This window comes from Leptonychotes weddellii, chromosome 7 (genome assembly GCF_054177405.1).
Source record: "Leptonychotes weddellii isolate Sample4059 chromosome 7, ASM5417740v2, whole genome shotgun sequence".
Classification (NCBI taxonomy): domain Eukaryota; kingdom Metazoa; phylum Chordata; class Mammalia; order Carnivora; family Phocidae; genus Leptonychotes; species Leptonychotes weddellii.
The window spans coordinates 127,253,076-127,276,445 of NC_138375.1; the positions used below are offsets into that span (position 1 = coordinate 127,253,076).

General features: G+C 42.3%; 1 long non-coding RNA gene across 1 annotated transcript in view; it reads left to right on the forward strand.

The window, feature by feature from the left end:
* LOC145722497 (uncharacterized) overlaps positions 1-23,370 on the forward strand; it is a 167,682-nt gene that overhangs the window by 12,351 nt on the left and 131,961 nt on the right. Inside the window, exon 2 of the long non-coding RNA XR_014146802.1 lies at positions 12,997-13,089. This is a non-coding gene — a long non-coding RNA (uncharacterized LOC145722497). The remainder of the gene's footprint in view (positions 1-12,996; positions 13,090-23,370) is intronic.

Sequence of the window (23,370 nt, forward strand, 5' to 3'; positions counted from 1 at the left end):
ATCTTCTTTTTTTTTTTTAACATATAATGTATTATTTGTTTCAGAGGTACAGATCTGTGATTCAACAGTCTTACACAATTCACAGCGCTCACCATAGCACATACCCTCCCCAGTGTCTATCACCCAGCCACCCCATCCCTCCCTCAGTTTGTTTCCTGAGATTAAGAATTTCTCATATCAGTGAGGTCATATGATACATGTCTTTCTCTGATTGACATATTTCGCTCAGCATAATACCCTGCAGTTCCATCCACATCATTGCAAATGGCAAGGTTTCATTCCTTTTGATGGCTGCATAATATTCCATTGTATATATACACCACATCTTCTTTATCCATTCATCTGTCGATGGACATCTTGGCTCTTTCCATAGTTTGGCTATTGTGGACATTGCTGCTATAAACATCGGGGTGCACGTACCCCTTCGGATCCCAACATTTGTATCTTTCTTTTTCATTTTTTTACCCTAAGTAGTTAGGTCCAACCAACCCATATTTATACTCAACAACTTAATAGCCATTTGAAAAAAATAGTATATATGAATTAAAAATTTTTGAAAAATTCTTTAAAACCCACAGTTACTTACTAATGAGATATGTGTATCGGTTTGTCAATTCCCAGTTTCTCAAACTTTGGAATCAGACTGAACTACCTTCACTTCGTGTTCCATGGTGATTTTCATGAAATACTTGCTTTTTATCATAGCAACTACCCGAAACAGCCTTGCAAAGATGTGAACCTCATCAAAAGCAATAGAGTGTGACCTAATGTCAAAAGTGTGAACTATCTCAAGCTAGGAGTTGGTGCTGTGTCTGAAAGATATCAGATATTATAATGTTTTCCTCAAAAATTTAAAACACCTGAGATCACTGTGGTGTCCCAGGGTGCCTTGGTGCACAGTTTGGGAACCGTGACTCTAAGGTTTGATGGTGGAACTTAAAAAGTGGAATTCAAAGTATTGGGTGTTATATGAAAACAATGAATCATGGATCACTACATCAAAAAATAATGATGTATTGTATGGTGACTAACAAAACACAATAAAATAAAAAAATGCATTAGTTTCTAAAAACAAACAAATAAACAAACAAAACAAAACAATTCCACTGTAGTAGAGAGTTAGTTAAACAACCAACAACTTCTTCATTGCCTGTCACTTTCCAGATGGTGGGAAGTTGAGAGATGACAGTTCGAGCAACCAGGAAGGCAGGTGTGATACTAGCAGGCAGAAAGGAGGATGGCTCTCTGGGGAAGGGGTTGAGAAAAAGAAAAAAATCTTGGCTCATTTTGACTCAAGGAACACAGTGAAGGTTCTAGAAAAGATAATTTTAACCTGCATCTTAAAAAATTAATATTTGAATAGATTTAGGTGACCAGATCTCTGCTTTATCTGATACTGTCTTCAAGGCAGGATTACAACATCTAGCTCTAACATTGTATCTATGGGAAAGTATGATCTGTGTTAAGTTGGTTCTTTTGCATACTGGGTTTCTGTAATGCACTATGCTTAAAATATGGATCATTTATCTAGTATTATTGGTTTTTCAATATACTAATGCTGAGTTATGTCTATAGCATAGTCCTGAATGTATAGAGAATCTCCTTCAGGTGAATGCTTCTAGTCATTACGATATAACAATGCAGATTTATTTCTAGGCATCTGTAAAGTCTCCAAGCCTATTAATACATGCCTATTTTCCATTAAAGTCCTAATGGTATGTTATATACATAAGTTTCTGCCCCCCCCATTAAAAACAAAACAAACCCTCTTCCTTTTATATCTTTTAGACAAGGTGGGAAAAAGAAAACACCAGAAAATATGGAGACCAAAATATCACAAAATATAGCAGATATGGTTTAAAGACTGTTAGTTAAATGGTCATGTTAATATTGAACACCAAAATTAGGCAGACTTAACCATTCACTTCAAGTCAGTATTAGAGTGAGGCGGTCTTCTCCCTGCGGGAATAGGCCCTGCACAATTTATGCCATGGGGGAGTAGAAGAAAATGTGTGCTTTCCTCCGATAAAGCCCGCCTACCAAAGAGGGATGGGGTGGGCATGCCTCTTATGCTCCCCACACTAAGCAGTCTCTAGGAGGAGTGTGAATCTGGGCCAACAAATGATCAAGGATTACACCGATTAGCACCCTTCATAGAAGGGAAATGTTGGGAGTAGGGAAGAAATATTCCCAGTCACATCTGAGAGTTACTGGGAAGGGCTCAGGGAGTCCTTTACTTGGGGCTGAGATCATCATGTCAGTTTAGAGACTTCCAATCCATGACTCAACATCTTTAAGGGTTAAGTTTGGGAATGCTGGTTTTAACAATTCCAGACTCTTACAGAAAGCAGTTGTGTATCTAATCTTTTGCTTATGGTGGTGAGTAAGGACCTACTTAATCTAAACCAGAAAAAGAACAAACTCTAGTTACAAATAACAGATGACAAGAAATGGGAATGACTGCCCTGTGCTTATAAAAATGGCTACCAGGAGATTTCTCGTGAATGACTATAAGAGCATACTATCTGGCGCCAGGGTTTCCCTTTCCCATAGGAAGGATGGCCAGCTTGGCATTGATGGGGACGCCCGGTAAGAACACGGGATTATGGGGCGCCTGGTGGCTCAGTCATTAAGCATCTGCCTTTGGCTCAGGTCATGATCCCAGGGTCCTGGGATCGAGCCCCACATCGGGCTCCCTGCTCCGCGGGAAGCCTGCTTCTCCCTCTCCCACTGCCCCTGCTCGTGTTCCCTCTCTCGCTGTGTCTCTCTGTCAAATAAATAAAATCTTAAAAAAAAAAAGAGCACAGGATTACACGCATAGCACAGGTCCAGCGCCTGGCCACAGGCTCGCTAGACTCCTCGCTGCGCCCCCACCACGGAGGACGTGGCATTCAGTGCGCATGCTCACTCCAGTAATGGCCAGTCGGCCGCTCAGGTGGGGCCGCCTGCGCATGCTCACTCCGGTAACGGCGGTAGGCTGCTCAGGTGGGGGCGCCAACACCTAACCTCTCATCGCCCTCTGGGCAGTTCAACGCCTTACTCAGCGCTCGGTTTAAGTTAGCTAGGGCTCTTTTCAAAATCAAAACAACCCAGCTGGGGAGAAGGATGATTTCACATCATGGAAGCAATTTGTAAGGGCTTTTGGTGTAAAGCAGTTCGAGAAGCTCTAGAACCCTGGACACTGGGAACATTAGGGTCTCAAGTGAAGAATTCCGGGCAAGTTACAAGAGGAGTCTGTCCACACCTGGAGTAGGAACCCAAGGTGAGAAACAATTTGTCACTAGCTGCTAAGACTTAATAAGGAAAGCAATAGCAGTCCAGATATTTTGTCTTTCTTTACATCTCGTTTTAATTGAAGGTCTTTAAAAAATATATAGAGGCTAAGAATAGTTTTTTTTTTTTTTTTTAAGATTTTATTTATTTGACAGAGAGAGACACAGCGAGAGAGGGAACACAAGCAGGGGGAGTGGGAGAGGGAGAAGCAGGCATCCTGCTGAGCAGGTAGCCCGATGTGGGGCTCGATCCCAGGACCCTGGGATCATGACCTGAGCCGAAGGCAGACGCTCAACGACTGAGCCACCCAGGCACCCCAGAGGCTAAGAATACTGTTTAAAATAAATTTTAGTAGACTTGATATTGAGGTTTTTATTATTTTTATTTTCTTTTTTTAGGTGAAAAGGATTATTGAGTAGCAAAAGTGTCCCTTCTTCTGCCTTCCCATTTTTCTTACGTTCATTTCCTCACACTTAGTAGATCAGTACTGAATATACAAAATTTGGTGCCCAAACCATGTATCCTTTCTCTTTCTGGTCACAGCATGTCCAGATAATAGACAAAATATCTAAGAAAAAAACATGCATCTTAAGTGTGGAGTTTTCTGTCTCAAATGCATATAATGAAAGTATAAGTCCATATTGTGGGAGTAAGGGTTTATTTATAGAAACTGAAATACCAGATGTGCAGCCATGATTATTTTTCCAGATAAATCTAGAGACAGTGAATCGATTTCATTAAAGAAATGAGGACACTTTTAAAAGGGATTTATTTTTTTTTCTTTTTTTTTATTGTTATGTTAATCCCCATACATTACATCATTAGTTTTAGATGAAGTGTCCCATGATTCATTGTTTGTGCATAACACCCAGTGCTCCATGCACAACGTGCCCTCCTCAATACCCACCACCAGGCTAACCCATCCTCCCACCCCCCTCCCCTCTAGAACCCTGTTTGTTTTTCAGAGTTAAAAGGGATTTATTTAATGAACTATTTTAAAAGTCTTATTTAAGGTAATGGAGGTAAGGGGGTAGTAGGTTAGTACCTGGGAGAGTCCATTTGTTTGGGCGCAAAGTGTCAAGAGTGCAGGGTTGCTACAAGCAGGAAGGACTGGAGTCTTTGTTACCTAGATTTGAATATGGCAGCGGTTAATTCTGGAGCGTGGAGGGCATTGTCTGACGCAGAGCCGGCCCCACGGCGAGGGGGCTGGAAAGTTGCTGGGAAGAACAGAGACCGCATCCGGCACAGCTGAAAGAACTTCGCTTCCCCTCCACACCGGTCAGTGACACACAAAATCAAGCATGAAAACAGGAAAACAGGAAAAAGTGGTTTTGAAGCTGAGGCGGCCCAAGCCACCCACGATCACTTTGAAAAACTTTTAGCATTCACCTCAGGAAATGACCCTTCACATCTCTTGTTCACATGCTGGCTGGCGGCCCAGAAGTGGGGGGGGGTCAAGGAAGATGATTATACAATTCAGAACTTGCTTGAGTAAGGCCTGAGTTGTCGGCAGGTTTCATATTAAATTCGTTCCGTGTTGTGGCGGGGGCCGAGGTGATGGGGAGGAGTGTGAAGGCAAGTTGTCATGATGGTGATGTGTTTTAGTTCTGAAGAGAGTGCTTAGAAGATATTGTAGAAGGCCTTTAATTAAAGAGTTTATTTTGATGAACCAAAACACATTATAAAATTCTTCAACTTTGATGTATTTATGACACAGTGTGGGGCCAGATTGATGGAAATGTTAAATCTGTGGGGTGTTGGGTGCTCAGGTGGATATCTGAGTCACAGATGATTAACTTGGGATATACTCTTTTCACCATCCAGGCCGACTAATATACTGTGTGGTTATGGAAGTCCTATCTTAGAGAAGTTCAATTTCTAAAAATCTCAGCACAACTTTATAGAACCCTCAAAACTAGCACCTGAGTTTTTTGTCTTGGCATCTGGTGCTGCCCTTGTTCTGAAAGGCCTGAAACAATGGCATTGTTATGTTGTCTTGCAGGATAAGATGTGGGATCTGCACCAGGGACCACAGAAGTTCCTCTCTTGCTGAATTCAAATGGCTGAGTGGCAGAGTGTCCAAGTCCCTGTGGATCTAAAGGCAGTGATTTAAGTCATAGTATTTCTTTGGATAAATTTTTTAGAAGTTTAATAGAAACCACTTTCTGCCAAGTTAAGTGGGACATTTTTAATCATTGGGTCAAACGGCCACCTGGAATTGTGATATCTTATTGAACGAGTTAGCATTTCTGCCAAACCTATTTAGTTTACGTTGAGCCCTAACTGCCTTTGGCTGAAAGTGGTTACTAAAAGCCCTTCTGTAAGCTTGTGATTGGCCCATTGGGGTATCCACTTGTGCAAATTCCTGCATCCATCAGTAAATGTGTCTGAAATCATGGCTCTGGGTTGGGCAGGATAGCCCTGACAACTCAGACTTTCATGTGGGTTCAGGACATAGGTTCTGTGCAAACGGGAAGCACTCTCACTCTTGGCTCATGCAATGGACTTGTGAGTCCTTTCCTTCCAGGAATCTGACCAAACAAACAAACTCCAGGTTTCCTTTAAGTGAAATTCCAGCCTATCTGCATGAACTTTGGACACTTCTTCCTGAACTTTCAGACTTTGGTTTGCCTGTGAATTTGCAAGGTTGCACATATTGGTGACTGGGATAAGCACAGGGAACTTGGGGCTGGCATCGAAAGGGATGTGGAAAGTTATATTAAAGTCAACTCAAGACTTTTTGCAGTGAAGCCTTGGAAGAGAGAGTTAGCTGAGGGAAAATGGAGGAGGATAAGGAAGAGGGAGAGGAGTGAGGTAGGGAAGGGGACAGGAGGAGAAGAAGAGAGGAGAATGAGTAGATAGTAATTGTTGCATTAATTAGAACACTGTGCAGTGAGTATGTCCAGCTCTCCTTGCCAATGAAAATGGATAATTACGCTCCTCTGTTTCTGATGTTAATTATGGCCTTCTGGCTTGCTTGGCTAGTATAACATGGGTGGGTGTGGTATATGTTGCTTACAGGCAGAAATGTAAAGAATGTAGTTCACATTTCCTTCTGTCTGCTGTGATCATAGAAGTGTCTGCTCAGAGGAAGCCCTGTCAGCTTGATCCCCGAGTGACAGTCATGAGCAGAGTCCCTTTGCCAACCTGCATTGGACATGTCATGTGAGCCAGGAAATAAACTTCTGCTAAGGCATTGAGATATTGTTCCCATAGCATAATCTAACTTATCCCATCTAATACAGAAATTAGGACCTAGAAAGAGGAAGCTTGTATAACGAGACCATACAATAGGTGGCTTTGGCCTGACTGCTGAGCAGCAAAACAACTTGTCAGAGCCTAGAAACGCCATGATCCATATTAGATAGTGGCAAGTCATTAGGTAAAAGTATTGCTTGCAGTAACTTTGAACAGCTATAAGTCAATAAAGAAAAGTCCAACAGGACAATAGCATGATGTGCAAAGAATATGAATAGTTAATGTATTAGTCCAGATCCCCTGGGGCCTGGATGCCAAGACGGATTACATGTGCAAGGAGAAATGTGTTTGAGAGGAAATGGGAAGGAGCTGGGAGAGGTTGGGCCAGTTCTCAGACCATGATGTGAGTGTGATGCTAAGTGAAAAAAAGCTCAGGCAAAAGTGTCTTAAGCTATCCTACCATCTCAGGAAACTTCTGCAGGGTCTTTGGAGAGTCCTTGGCCAAAGCCACCCTTGGAGATGTCTCATGGAACAGGCCTGCCTCAGTGTCCCTGCCATGCTTGGTTATTGGCTGGGAGCAGAAGGCGGCCTCTGGGACCCTCGGTTTCTTTCAGACCCTTTGGTTGCAGGTCTGCAAGACACACTCTTCTGGTCATCACCGTTAGCTTCCACATGTTAGACACATGACAAGATGGGCAACCTTCCTCATCCTAAGTGGATTTCAAAGAACACAAAACGTGTTTTCATCCCTCACGTAGGTAAAATATTAAAACTATTTGATAATAGACTATGTTGACAGAGATGGGGAAAACAGCACTCTCCTCCTTGAGTTATGAGAATTTAAATGGGTATAACCTTCTCAGAGACCATTTTCTGTATCTTTCAAAATCACACATGCGTATACCTCTGGCCCAGCAATGCCTTCTTTCTAATCTCTCCCAAGGACACATTTGCATATGCACAGAGTATTATGTCCCGAGATATTTACTTAAGCAGTGATTGTAATAGCACAAGAGTGGAGACAAATGCCCATTGATAAGAAACCAATTCTATAAAGTATATCTATCCATAGAATTAAATATGTGCCTTCAAAATAATGAGGCATGTAATGATAAGGCACACTCTCTCAGATTTAAGTTTAAGTTAAAAAAAGAAGATACACCAGTGGTAAAAGGTGCTCACATTTGTGTTTTGAAAAGAGAAGGAGTCCTAGATATGCATGCCACTTGCATCTCTGGATGACCACATAAGAGGCTAATGGCAATAACCATCCCTGTGGGCACATCCAATGAAGGGGTATTAAGGGACAGGAGTGGAAGGGAGACTTAACTTTTCACTGTGTTTCTTTTTAGTATTATCTGAATGTTTTACCATGAATATGGATGACCAATTAAAAAACCAATTAAAAGATAAATAAATAATACAATAAGAAAAAACCTTCTCTCCCTTCTGGCACTCACAGCCACTCTGTGTCAAAATGATTTCTTATCCTCCTGTTAAATGGCCATGTAGAACTGTTCTTGGCTGGCATGAGTACATATTATTAAATTGAAAAGGAAAAGAACTGAAATGTTATTTCAGCGACCCTGGAATCGTTTATGAGGACAATTTTTGCAGTATTGGGAAGATTCGCCTTTTACCAGGATCTGCCCTGTAATGAATAGTGCCACCACAATCTAGAGAGAAACCAGAATGCAGTTATAATCAAGTTTGGGCACATGATTTTAAGGTTCCGTATATCATTTTGCCAAAGATTTTTTTTTTTTTTTTTTGAAAACAAAACCAAACTCCGCATTTCTCTTGAAGGTCACACACTAGTATGAACCTGGGGGAAGCTATTCAGAGGGAACAGAATGTGACGCACTTCACTTTTTTCAAGGAAAATCAGAACAAGGAACATTATTTTTTTTTTTAAAGGGGATGGCCATTATTTGTATCATTCTCTTTGAACATATATTCTAGGCTCCTATCTGCATCTCTGAGATCTGGTATTCCAGAATCACCCAAGCGAGGGGATCTCAAAGGCCATCTCTTTTTCTGCTCTCATTTTATAGATGAAAAAACTGGAGCCCAGAGAAATTGAACACATTTTCCAAGGTCATACAGCCAGAAGCTTTCCCATTTTCAGCATCAGAACACTTAATGTGAGCATGGCCCCGTCCTTAAAAATGCTGTGTCCCTGACCACTTCTGGCCACACTTCCCAGAGGCTCAAGAAATCTTTCAGGTGGGCTCCTATATATGTTCTCTTTCCCACCTATGCTTAGGCCTTTCCAGAAAGACTATCTGTTGGTACACATTTGCTGGTAAAACCGGATAGCAAGATGGGCATGAAGAATGGAGATTGTTCATTGTTCTCCACTTTAAAATTTATCTTGAGCCCCCCCTTTTTTTTTCTTTTCATGATTACCATATGAGTATTGATTTTAATTAGTTCTGTCTATTAAGATTCCCCTTAGGTTCAGAAGCCAGCCTTGTAATTAACCGTTCAGCTTTCCTCTTGCTGGCTGTTTTGTTCGGTGAGTTACTGCCGCCCTCGGTCACAAACTGGGATCGATGCTCCTCTATGGATCCGCCCTCAAGAGTTCAGACTCAGATGGAGTTCCTGTCTCGGGTGGTTTTCCCTGTCTTGTTACAGACATGGGAGTAGGAAAAGGTGGCTCTCAGACTATATGACCCTTTTCCTATTCATTAAAGCAGATACACTTGCATCAGGGTCTCCAAATGGTGTGTATGTTGCTGGCAAGGATTATGGTGATGTCCAGATGAATGTTTTGAAGCTTGCTTGATATAAAAAACCTCATCATGCTGCACCCCTTTGTATTTTGTGATTAACTTGGTACTTCTGTTGGGTGGAGTAGGGCTTGAAGCAAAAGTTTATAGTCAGTTTTCTCTTCTGCTTTCATGCCATTGTGAGTTCTGGAAGGGTAAGGAATGCTCCTCGGTAATTTATCTCATGTGTGAGATCTGATCACCCAGAAAACATTTGTGGTGTTTAAAGTTTTAGAATACACATTTTGAGGCTCAACTCCCAAGGTGCATTTTCTGTGCGTATGCAGATTTTACCAACCAATTTGTATTTGGGTTTGTAGTTACGATAGAGTAGGTGTTTGGGATAATGATGGTAATTCTGGACTTTGTTTACAGACAATCAATTAATAATTGGGTGAGAGCCATGACAACAGTCCTTTCAGATTAAATCAAAATCCCTGACGTTTTCTGGGGCCTATTATTGAATGCAATCCATTATTTTTAATGAAACAGCTCGACAGTTTAATGTGCTCTTTGTGATGTTTAGAGACTCTGGATTTGCTGATGAGACTACAAAATTCTCTGTGTTCACCTGAACAAATGGTGAAGGTGGAAAATGTCCAGGTCCATCTGTTCCTTAGGTGCCAAATGCCTTTCCTTTCCCATGGCCCTTCCCGCCTTCAGTGTCCCGTCTGCCTCCCAGACTCTCTCTCGGATACCTGGAAACCTTTACAGTCAGAGTTTATTTCCTGATGTTGGTAGCCAAGGCTATCACTCAGAGCTGAGGCTTTACTTCTCTTGTGACTTTTTGTTCTTTCCTGATCAATCTGGGAGAGTTTCAACTGCATGGAAGCCCATCTTGAGGGCTAAAGCCAGGATAACTGGGTCAGGGAACTCAGAGTAATCATTATAAAACAATTATGTAACCAGAGGAGTGTCTTCTCTCATCTGCTCCTGGTATTTTTAAACAACTGTCATATGGCAGGCTGAAATGAGTTACTTTGTGTCCTTTGTCTTATGTTTAGCAAAATATCACTGGACAAGAAAAATAGAGCAGTGCATTAAAACATGCGTTGTTACTACAGTGAAGCAATTTACTCATTTGATTATTATTTATTGAGTGCCTAGTATTTACATACCGACATCCTGAGGTATATAATATATGTGCTGCCGAAGCAAGCACCATCCTGAGGTATATAAAAAAAACTCTAAGTTTCCTGCCCTCAAGGAGGCTCTATCTAGGAGCGATTAGGTCTGATCAAAGACATAGAGCTGTCTGTGAAGCCAATGAGTCGAAGTGGCCCAATGGCGAACCTGGGAACAGCGGTCATGCAAATGAGCCAGAGGAAAGCGTATTCACGTACTCAGCTCAGAAAAGACTTGGGTCACATGTAACTGCGTGTAGGAACACGACTCACAGCTGGGTTTTAAGGACAATTATGCAACTATGACAATACTAAGCAAGATCTGATTTCCCCTTAGACTTGAGTCCTGCAAAGTAGGAATGTGTTATCTATCTCCTTTCACAGCAATGCTTAATGATGTGTCTGTACAACAACAGAACAATCCTTTAAGGTGGAAAGTGAGTGACAGTCATTGACAAAATTTGCTGGGAATTAATTTTCTGCAGTTCCCTAGTGAGCACATGCATTTCATATTTCAAGACCATTGTTGCAGATGAAAGAAATGTAGGAAAAATGGGGCTATGTTCGATACATGTTAAATGTAATACTTTATACTTCCAGGGGAAAAAATGTTCATATTTGCTCCAAAGAAGGTTATATAGAAACTAAAGTTGCCAGTAATGAAACATTAAATGTTTGAGTACTAACCCACCTTGAGATGGTTTAATAGTGTTATGTTCTGAGGCCTGATAGCTTCAGGTGTGTGATGTGTGGTTATTTCCAATGTTCCTCTTCTAGAAGATGGTGCTCCTGGGAAAAATAAACAGGACTAGGCAATAAGTTTTTTTTTTTTTCTTAAAGCAGTTTCTTTTAAGTTACTCACAGATTATCCTCTGAAAAAAGTGCTTTAGAGAATAAGTAGGATGCGAAATAGGATCTACATGCAAGTTTGGTATTAGCAAATGACCCCAAAATAGTATGGTAGGTTAAAGCGTCCAAGGGAGTCCAGAGGCCCTCTGGAATCGGACTGCTGGACTGGCTTCGAGTCATGGCTTTGACACTCATTAGCTGTGTGATTCTGGCCAAGTTAGTTAACCTCTCTGTGCCTTACAAGGTCTATCTCGTATGGGTTTTGTGAGAATTAAGTAAGTTAATAGTAACCGAAGTTGTAGATCCAGTACGTGTTTAGCATACGCTGGAAATAGTCCTGAGCATTCATGCGTTCAGAAAGTGCTGTGTGGTGGAACCTGAACATAATGTAGCATTGTGTGTCAACTGTACTCCAATAAAATAGAAATAGTTTCAGAAGCGCTGTGTTTGTGGTTGTCATTAGCACAGAGCCTAGCCACCTGCTGTTAAGTCATGCCAGGGGCCACCAGGCTTCAAGTCTGTCAGTGACTGCTCAGCTTAGTAACCCCAGAAACATGTGGAGTGGCCCTGGAAATGGTGATTCCTTCCGTGAAGGCCTAGGCTGATTCCCGAGACCGCTGCTTCTTCCCCGGATGCTGCCCATTGGATAAATTCCCCATTGTTTACTTGGTATATAATTTATCCCCTGTTTCCAAAAGGGATTCAGAGCATTGATGAGGGGCCTCAGTCCTCCAGCTGCGTTGGCATTTCCTGGTGGGCCATTTCACCGTTGGGTATAGAGACCTCATTGTTCTCGGCCACCAAATGTGACACAGTCCTTTTCTTGTTGGAATCTGCGGCGGGTTTGCCAAGGGGGGAATTTCTGTTGAAAAATCTCATGTGGGGCCAAAGGGATCCTCTTTGGCTCCGTATAGACTGTAGTTGCACTGATGTTGGAAGGTTGGGGGACAAAAGCAACCTCCCATCCCACCAGGCCTGTCAGTATTTCCTTAGCACCTGCTCTGTGTAAGGGAGAAAATACTCATCTGCTTTCAGAAGATCTATTTCCAAATCAGAAAGCATCAAATGTGAGATTTTCCCCATGTCAGACACCAGAACAGATCCAGTGGAAAGTTTCTGAGTATTGTGTGGAAAAACACAACAAAACAAAATGTAAAACAGTGACTTTCTCTCAGCCTCACCTGGTAGGAAATATCCAAGTGTATCAGAGTACCAAGACTAGGGCAGCCCGAGAAAGGGGAAAGAAACATGGCCCCCACACCCCATTATTCTTAGAGGCTGTGTGGAGACAGGCCATAGGGCTGCCCTCCATCCTTTGCCCCTTGGTTTGTGGTTTCTGTCAGCTTTACACCTGCTGGCAGACCCTGCCCACCATTCTGCCCTCTGTCTCCACCCCAGTTCTCAGGGAATTCCGTGATTTTGGGTTCCTTCTCCGGTCAATCTAAACCTTCTTAGGCTCTGTCCCTCTGCTGTCTTCATTCTCACATTACTGCCTCGAGGTCACTTTAATTCCAAGGTAGGCATGTGTGTGCCTCTGTGCATTTGTAAGAGTTGGGAGAGGTGAGGATTGATATATATATTTAGGGAAGAATGTGAGTAACTCTTAGGCTATTTCTAATTAATCTAGGCACCCTAGCTATTAGTTTTATTGTTGTTCCTCTGAATAAGCTAGGACTGTGAATGTTGATTGGATGTATTTTTTTCAATCCATCCATCCATCATATGTCATAAAACACAGTTTGTCCCTTATTCTACTGATGGACCAATTTGATTATTTTCAGGAAGAAATATTTAAAGAGATGTGCAGATGAAGTCCAAGTATGCCATCCTGATTGGGTTAAAACAAATCCCTATCAGAATATGGAAAGAGGAAGGTAAGGGAGAGTTGTACATTTATTTTATTTATTTTTTAAAGCTTTATAAGTGATCATGTGTCATCATGTGACAGTTATCTTGACAAAGAAAAATAAATCCACCCCAACAGTGTGTGGGGACATGCTCTTGGTCTGTATCTCAGTGCTGGCCCTACTTTACCCTCTTGAGAAGCCGTGAAGGCTCCTGGTCTTGCTTTCCCCCATGTCTTTCTCCTGGTCAAGGGGAGATTTTTCTCATCATCAGACTCACCCAGGGGCAGCTCCTTAGCCTGGAACTGCTGTGAGGCCCAATGTCAAGGGCCTTCTAGTTTCCATGGCTCTCTAAGGAATTCAAGAGACCTGCCACATTATATAACTTAAAATCAGAACTGCCCTAGGGAGTCCAGGGCCCAGAGAGCAGGCAGTGTTTTACCGGACGACCCCCAGCCACCACAGTTGGGTTGAGGAGGAAGGGTACCTGCCAAGTGTCTTTTCAGCATGGAGTCCTCTCCTCATAATGGGAGACCACCATCCACATGGCATTATTTTTAGGTGTTGATAGTCTCTTTGCTGCCTCATTCATTTTGCTCTGATAGTTGGCTTGTGATATGGATATTATAAGATACCTGCACATTACCTTTTGTTGTTTACAGAGACTAGATCTACTCATTTCATTGCAAACTGTGTTTAGTCATGTAGTTAAGTGGAGAGGGACAGAATGCAAATAATGAAACAATGAAGATATATAGGAGCAGGATTTAGGGAGAAATAATGGAAAGAGTACTGGACTAGGAACCCCAGGGTTTGGATGTGAGTCCAAGTTCCCATGTCTCAGGGCTGGTCCAAGGATATCTGAGGCTCTGTCCATGCTTGCTTCATTCTGTGTAGTCCCTGGGTGCCTTTTCTCTCTTCTCTTGTCCAGCTACATGTTGACCCTCTTCTTTTGATTCCTTATAATTTTTCTAGGTCAGGGGCAGGGTCAGCTCTTTGTTTCCTCCTCTCTTCCTCTTCCCTTCCCTCCCTCCTTCCCTCTTTTCCTGTTCTTGTTATCCTTTATCAAGCTGCCCAGAGGATGGGGAAATGACCTAGCGTTTATTGAGGGTCTCTGTTTGCCAAGAATTTGACCTGAATCCTTGAAACAATGCTGAGTAATTGGAATGGTTGTTTTCGTATTTTTATTGTTTCAAGGAGGAGGAAACTGAACCTAAGCGATGTTGAATACCTTGGCCAAGATCACATGGTTGACGTTGGCAAATCTACATCTAGCTAAGTCCAAAACTCTTTGATCTTCCCATTATAGAGCACTGCCTCCCCTTGAGAGTGTCTTGCCTCCCAGGGTTTCCAATGCTTTTAAGAGTTGACCCTCTTCCAGTTTTGATGAGTAGAATCTTGGTGTCTCATCCAGGGCTCTTCTGTCTTTACTCTTCCTAATGCTACACTGAGGCAGACAGTTCTAATTTTTTTTCAGCCTCATCAACATACTTACTTTGGGGTCCCCTTCATCTATAGAGACCAGGATTCTTAACCTTTCCCGGGTCATAGAGGTAGAGAATCTGATGGAAGTTATCCTTATGAATTCTCGTGTGTGCACGTGTGCATGCACACACACATACACTCCACGTTTTTGCATAGTAATTATGGGGATTCAGAGAACCCCAGAGGCTTAACTCTGGACCCCTGTTAAAGGTTGTTGGATCAGGAGGATTACTTTTCACCAGTCAGGGGCTGGGAAAATGTCCAGTTTTCTCTGTCCTGGGTAGGAAAGTAATTCATTTTCAGCACCCTGCAACGGCATGGCGCTCATGTCTCATCCCAGGTGGAATTTTTTTTCCAGGTAGGCGTTGGCACGTGCTCTGCGTGTCTGCCGGCTTCCTCGGGCTGGCGAGCCCAGTGAGGCCGTCACTGAAGATGATCAGTCTGTCTGGGCTCTGTGTCTGTGCCTCCTTTCTCCACCGGAATTACTGGCATAACTCTTGCTTCCTCTGCTTCTCAGGGCAGAAGGAACATGGGGTAAAATATACGAGCACTTTGAAAGTAAAGCTACCTGTCAGTGTGTCACTGAAGAAAATACTCTGGGCTTGGCCATGTTTTGCACAGTCTTCTATTCCAGCACTTCTGCTTGAATCATCTTGACTCAAAACAGCTGTAGCTGACATTGCTCAAACTTTCTGAAGGAAGGGAGAATTTGGTATTCCACCTGAGGCTTAGCTACGGACCAGCAGCCTGCTGGTATACATCCCAGCTGCTCAAGGCCTTCATTTTAAATGCACTCTGAGGCTTAAATTGGACAGACCCTTGCATTTTGCATTTTTTTTTTTCTTCTTTCTGAGAGCTACCCAGCACTGCTGGCAAATTTATAGCTGACTGGTTTGGTTAATTAGGAAAAAAGTCTGATGCATGAAGATTACATAAACCACAAGCACTATAAAGTAAGCATCTTTTGGGGTTCACAGTCAACCCAGGGAGATGTGACACCTGTCCTTAAAATGCCCGACATGGCAATTTTGTATTATGGATTCGAAGTTGGGGATGTGTCAAGGCAGTTTCCCTGTTGTTTGCTTAGGTGGAGACACAATATTACCGAAGCCCTACCATGATCTTATTACAGGAACGGCTCCAGTGCTCTTGCACAGAGTGAGCAATTCTGATTCATTTTCTCGTCGTGATGCAGAAGACACTTGCAACTTTAATGTGGTCCCTGCTGCCTGTTGGAGCCCTTTTTAGGACTAATCATTTGACTTTGCACTAATGAGATTAAACCCAGCAGGGGCAGATATTTTCCTTTTTAATTTTCATTCCTGTTATTTAATTGGCATTACACACACATAATGAGACCAGAAAAAAATAAAAACACCCTGTAGCAATCTGTTCAATACAAATAATTCAGCCAGATGCAGCCAGATGTATCCATGGTGACTTCCTTGACTCTGTCACTACCTGCACGACAGGGAAGATGGCCCAGAACACTTAACTCCCTGGTTGCTGAATGTGTCAGAGAGGCGCTTTCTCCCTTCCTCCTTCCACAGGAAAAGGCAGCCCAATCCGTGTGTTTCTCTGGATTGGGAGTTGTCTGCTCAGCATCTGTGTGAGTGATATAGCCTGGGGTTCGGCGTGGGTGCTGGTCCCTGGTGTTAGGGCTGGCTCACCACCATGTGGTTCCAGTGGTGTAGACAAAGACACTATCCATCAGTTCCCAAGGCTCCATCGTACAGTATTCTTCCTGGAGGACAAACACTGAACCACACTGATGGTGAAGCCATCAGAACAGGTAACAGACAGGAACACTTCCTTTTTGTGCACCAGGTTTCTGTATCAGAACCAGTCTTCTCTTCTGAAAAAAAGGTACTGTCCTTTGGAGTCCAGTAGGAGGAGGTCCTCTCTGATGAGCAGTCATGGTTTTAATCTTTCTAGTACCTTTCGCTGGATTCAGGATCTCAGGATCAGCCTCTTGATCCAATGGTGTCCAGCAGAGCACCATCACATGGTGGTGACCATGAGGCTTCCTTCAATCCACCAGAAGCACCTCCTTTTTTCCCACCCAGGTCAGGTGACCATTATTGTAAACTCCACATCCCATGGAACAAATTGGGTGATTCTAAAGTGTATTTTGGAACTTTCCTTTGTTGACACAGCACATGGAACATAGAAGTTTCCATGCCTGTAATATACAGGACATTAATGTGATATTGTCCATGTTCCCACTGAAGAAAAGGGGCAAAGGAAGGAAGCCTCACTCCACTTCATTATGCTGTGTCCTTGTGGTTTTTTTCTACCCAGCGCTGGTTCTCTTCCACTCTTCCCTTTTCTGTGAAATGCACCAGCATCCTGGTGATAGGGAAACTAGGAGGCATCTTTCAGACTCCCTCCCTTTTGCCAATGCATTTCCTTGTGTGGCTTGGGATCTGGCTCTTGTCTACTAAGATGCCACCATCTCTTGCAATTGCCTCTCCTGCAATAGTCAGTCACTTCTTTATTGTCTTCATTTCATTCTTAGACGAAAGCAGGATGATTAGCATCCCTCCCTGGCTCTGTGCTGTCTGTCCTTTGCTGGACGCTCCAGCCTCACCTTGTTCTTTGTTCTGTCTGCTCTAGCCACTTCCTTTCAGTTTCCTAGTACTGTGCCTCTCCCTCCCGGAGGACGACTCTACCAGCTTCAGACTTTACCTGGAACGTCCTTTCCTCTCCCCTTACCCAACTTCATCTTGCCAGCAGCGTAAGCGGCCGTTTCCCCAGAGCTGGCTCTCCAGGTCACGTCATACGCTTTGTCATTCCGGCTTCTACAAGGGTGGCCCCTTCCCAACTCCCACCACGGGCTATAAACTTCCATCTGTAAAGTGACCCCAATTTTCTCTTTTCTCAATGAGAAGATCTCTCTCTTTTTTTTTTTTTCCAAACAAGAATAAACAAACCTGGAGAGATAGAGTTGAAACAGACAAGAGCCTGGATATGATATTTTATGTCGGCATATATTCCATGTTCCCAATCACATTATGTGAAACAGTGTGAATGCAGAGACATGCTTTTTCCTGCTTTCACTGTGTCTGTGGTCTTCATATTCATCTTTGACATCACGTCTTCATCATCGCTAAAGCCACTTTTTGAATTCTCTAACGCAGTTTTGGGAGGCATGTCACTTTCACTTCTGTCTAAGTTGTTTGAGATACAGCACTTTTTGAATCATGTATGATGCTGTCACTGGAAATTTATCCCAAGCCACTAGAACCCATTTGTGTAACATTAGGACAGTTTTTTTTTTTTTCTTTTCCCATTTGTCCTGTGAGTATGTATTTCTGCTTGCCACGCTCTAGCCACTCACTGTATTGCTTTTAAAAGGGATCTTTAAAAGGCTTGTTTACAATGACATCCAACATTTGCAATTGTTAGGTCATCCCTCAGGGACAATTACTAAATCTTCGTTAAATTCCATTCCTTCTTTATTGCCAATTATGTCCGTTCTAGGTTAATTTGCTGAAAGACAATTCAGTGAACGACCAATTTGCTTAATTTACCTGTTTCTTTTCACTATTTAATTTTAGCCCACAGGCTTTTGTTTTGTCTGCCCAACAGCATTGTAAGGAATGTGAAATTGGTCTCCACCTCAGTTCCTTCTACTTGGACTGGGTACTGTTTGGCAGCTCAACCCTCCCCTCCCCAATTTCTTTTTTCTAATAGAACATTTTCTTTAGGTATGCACCCCTCCCTCCCAGCCATGGGACCCTGGAAAAACTGACCCCATCTTTGTTTTAAGCATTTTACCTTGGGTGTGGCCAGATGCAGATGAAGAGAGAAAAACCAGAGTTTTACAGTTTTGTTAGACCACAGACCCCTGGGGAGAACTCAGTATGCTACTCAGGGACACTTGGGGGAAGCATTGAGGGCCTACATGATGCAGAGTGAGGGAGCAGAACTGGGGGCAGGCACGTGGATTGTGGTTTCGGTGGGAAAGAATGGGAAAGGCAAGGATAGGCGATCTTAGGAATGGATACGTATCTTTGAAAGTGGCACTCCCACGGAGTTCATGTTCACTGTGACATTAGAGTACATGGTTTGGGGTTATCTAAAATTTCCAGATGTTTTTGGGTGAGTCCAGGTTTATTTGGGAACAGCTAATAGACATTTTTAGATGTTAAGGCATTGATTTACAGAAATTAAAAGAATGTCTGATATAATCCCCACTTCACAGGTGAGTCTCAATGAGTCTAAACCATGTATGGAATATGGAATCTCCCTGGTGAAATATGACATACGTTTGCCTGATCCTGTCTTAGGCTGAGAAGGACTCAGAGAGTCCTGGCCATCTGAGGCTATTGCAGGATCGCAGACTTCATACTGGATTCCAGTATGGAATATTGAGACCCAGATGAGGCAGATTACATCTTAGCAGAGGCCAGCGTGGACAAAGAATTTTCACAGACATGTTGTCCCATTCCTCCTGATGCTCGCAGATCATCCACAGACCACAGATCACCCTCAGGGAGAAAAGAAGAAGGAGAGGTGAGAAAGGATAAAAACTGTGTGTTTATCCAAAGGAGTCTGAGTGTGTGTGTGGGGGGGAAAGGGGGGTAAATCTCTGGGATGGGCTCAGTTTACTTGACTTGATATATTCAGGCTTCTACCACAAGCGTCCAAGAGCTAAGCTGAGATGTTCAGAAATGAAAGAAGTGAGACTACTGCATTCATCCCTGCTCTTTAGCAAATATTCTGTCTTGATCTATTTAAATGGCCTTGAATGCAGAAGTTCCGGGCCACATTTCTCCTTTGTAAGTTTGGTGTTTCAGTTGGCTTTACCTGTACTTTGTCCTGCTCACTCTTCTTTTAGTATGGTACCCCTTGTGGGTGTTGTTAGAACTACAGGGGTCTGAGCCAAAGGTGAGTTGTGTCGCATTGGATCCTCTGGCTTGGCTATAGTTAGTGGAAATTGACTAAAGGTGGCCTTGTCAAGTTATTTGTACTGGCTCATTTGACATAACAGAAATGCCAATGCAAAATTCTTTAATCTTTCTAGACTAAAAAGCCACAGTATTTCAAGCCCTAGGTGGGTGTCAGAGATGATTGGTCAGTCACCCTGCAGGTATGGATGCTTGCAGCCTTCTCTCTCTCTCTCACATACCTAGGTATTTTGTGATAATATTCTGCAGATTAAGTCCTGCCTTTCACATTTTTACGTTGTCACTTAAAGTTTTTCGTTACATATTTCAATGTTCCAAAGGATGTAATTTCCATTATTTGGTAAATATTGACACCTTAAAATAAACTTTAAGATGACTCTTTTGAATGTATCCAACACATATGAATTCCATAGTAATTTGATTCCCACTATAATCTTTTTTTTTTTTTGGGTCCCACTATAATCTTTTAAAAAAAATGCATGAAGAATCTTTTGTGTAACAGTAGGAAATTTTGCATCATTTCTTTCTGTGTTAGCAGTCATCTTTCTATTGGTCTTCCTTCACAGAAATGTATTCCAACGTAATATATTATTATATTTGAAAGTCTTTCACCTCACCTTACTTTTCTAGCCCCAAAATAACTATATACATTTAAATTTTTAAAAATCTCTTACCACCTGGGGGCGCCTGGGTGGCTCAGTCGGTTAAGCGATTGCCTTTGGCTCAGGTCGTAATTCTGGAGTCCCGGGATCGAGTCCCGCATCAGGCTCCCTGCTCGGCAGGGGGTCTGCTTCTCCCTCTGACCCTCCCCCCTCTCATGATCTCTCTCTCTGTCTCATTCTCTCTCTCAAATAAATAAATAAAATCTTTAAAAAAAAAAATCTCTTACCACCTTAAGGCTTTAAAATGTGAATACTTTTCTTCTCGATTCACTTATCATTATAATTATTCATACATGGATCAGAAAGCATGCATTTATTATAAATTATGACAAAATACATAAAATTATGACAATATACACAAAAATAAAATTATTATTGAAAATGCATTTATTGGGAGATGGTTAAGATGACTTTGGCTTCAAAGAGCATTCATTTTCTCTCTTTGTTCAGCTACCCAATTTGGCCCCTTGGGAAAATGGACCAAGGTAAGATTGGCCAGATATTGTGAAAGGGGCAACGAGTGATATGACTCAGGCATACTGTCTCGAGAAAACCAGTGTTAGGAATGTGTGCATAGAGAAGTTGAGGATCTATTATTACCAGCCTCACCCTCCTCAGGGCATCCTTAGGGGTGTCCATAACCTACTTTGAAGACCAGTGTCTTTCACGATGGGAAATGGGGCAGAGATATATTTCAGCAAAATATCACCCCACTTTCAGGCTCCTCTTTTTAGGAAAGAGTGGTACCAGAGCAAGCCTTGGTCTACTCTGCAGACTGGGATGCCTACCATGGCAGCTAGGCACCTGAAGTAAAATGATGATTCTGCACGGCTGAAAGAGTAAACTCCTATATTTTTAACATGGAAAATATCTGAAAAGCAAGTTAAACATGATAGATGACCATTTCTTGGAGTAGAACCAAAATTCTCAGGTGCTAGGGAATTAGCATAGCTCAGTGATACTAAAACTGAACTTATTTAGAAATCTATAGAGATTTCTTTGTTCTGATACAAAACAATGGCATTATTACGAAGGGTAAAATGACCCCAGAAATCAGAAGACATTCTGAGGTCCAAATCAACAAAATATCAGAGCAGATATCAAAGGGAAATCTTTGATTTATCATATGAGGCTGGGGTACCTTCGGGGAAGGTTTCTTTCCCCTCCCCCCCAGGTTAGCCGATATACAAGCCAACTGGATATGTCAAATGTAAGACAAATAATGGTCTTAATAGAATTGCACAACCGAATTGCTTTGATGGAATTGGATCAAGGGAAAGCAAGAGAAGGAACACATTTGTACAGGGTGAAGAATTGTCTCGGAATACATTGTCTCGTGAAATTTGGCTTTCCAAATGGGCTCAATTTAATTTTAAGAATAGCCCTTTGAATTGAAAATAAGCCCTCAGAACCCGAAGAGGAATAATAATAGCACCGGGTTGAGCTGCAGACAGTGTGGGCCTTTCCTGAGGTTTCGTGGCAAGCTTGGTTTGACCTGACCTTTCCAAGTTCCCTGGACAGGTCTGGTGTTCCTACTTGTGACTTTGACAGTGCGCATGCCGGACCACCGTACCAGACCTCTTCTGCCATGTCCCAATCACAGGACATACTCCTTGGTAATTTTGCTCTTGGGCAAACAGTCACACAGTAGCAAAGATCTCCAGTGACCTTCTACTTTTACCTTGGTCTTTGGCAGGTGTGATATACTATTTTAATATAGAAAGTGTTACAGACTCTGAGGTTCTGGACACTTCAGCGAAATTTTTTGTGGGCAAGTGCAAGGGTTTTTCCTCTGCTTTTATTTATGTTCTGGCTTTCTGATGATGCACCTTTATTGAGAAGATGTAAATATCTCTTTCTGTTAATTTATTTTCTGGTATCTCTGGTGGCAGTGATTTGTTTGTTTGTTTGTTTGTTTTTGGTTCTGCCTCTGAGGAAGGCAGTTGTTTTGAGACTGTGTTGTTGTCTATCCTTGAGGTTCTCTGGTCATTGAAAATGATGTCATTAAGTACTTGGAAGGAGAAATAGGTCATTATTTACAGTTAAAGGGATATACTTTAAAAAACATCGTAATTATATGCAATAATTCTATGCAGTTTTAAAACCAATATTATATGAAAATATTTTAAAATTCAGAAGTAAGGGAAAATGGGTTCTACTTTCCTAATATTGTTGTATTTTACAGAATCTGGTCTCATTTTTTGGCAACACCATAAATACTAGATGAAAATCTCATTGGTCCAAATAGTATTTACTGTGTGATTTCATGAATATTCTAGCCACATGCATGACATATATATAGTATCATCATATTTATACTCAAAGTAATTATGAAAGTTGTAGATATATGACCTGAACTATTCCCCTCAAAATTTTGGATCACCTTGAGCAATAGTCCCTAGGACATTTCCACTGCTATTGTGATAGATACAGATCCCCGCCTCTAGATACACAGAAAACCTAAAGGGAATGGGAGAGGGGTGGTGAGGATGGGACCAACTTCATATTTAGCAAAATGCTGACTTGGGATTAGATGACCTTTCCTATAAATCAGAAGGAAGGCTGTCAGCTGGGCCCTTTCTCATTTGCAGGAAAATGAGGCAAAGCATTCTTTGAAGCAAAACATTACATGTGATGCAATTCGTGCTCACCGTTGTTTCTCTCCTCATAGAAGCTATTAGTGAACATAAATCAGGTGAGTCCCTGGTACATCCTGCTCCTCCACGGGCCCTTCCTATTAGTAGCATCTTTATTTTCCTACCTGAAGTGCTCTTGCCCTTCCCAGCGACAGGAAGGAGATAAGGTAAGCTTCTGCTGAGCGGGCTTTCTTCAACAACAACAACAACAAGGAATGTTTTGCAATATAAAAACGGAAAGTGTTGGGGTCACATTGTTCCAGAGGATGGTAGTGAGATGCTTTTAAATTTTTCTGAACTGCAGAGCGACAGCACTCTGCTGTTCCCAGGAACTTGATGTATTGGTTTGGAGCCCTGGGAAACTTCCTGGTACCTTCGGGAAGTCACATCGATCCTGGCCATTGTTTTAGACTCCCAGAAAGAATACCAGCATTCCTAGTGGCCACATGAGAAATGCCCCAACTGTTAGATTGCCGCCTTCATTCTCTGGGGGAAAAAAAAAAGTTTTATAATTGAGTGCTTGTTTTCCTTTGCCCCTCTCCTCCCCCCGCCCCCCATCTTTCCAAGCTTCTTTCTGCTGATAGCAGATTCACTGTTTCTTCCAGTCAGATCATC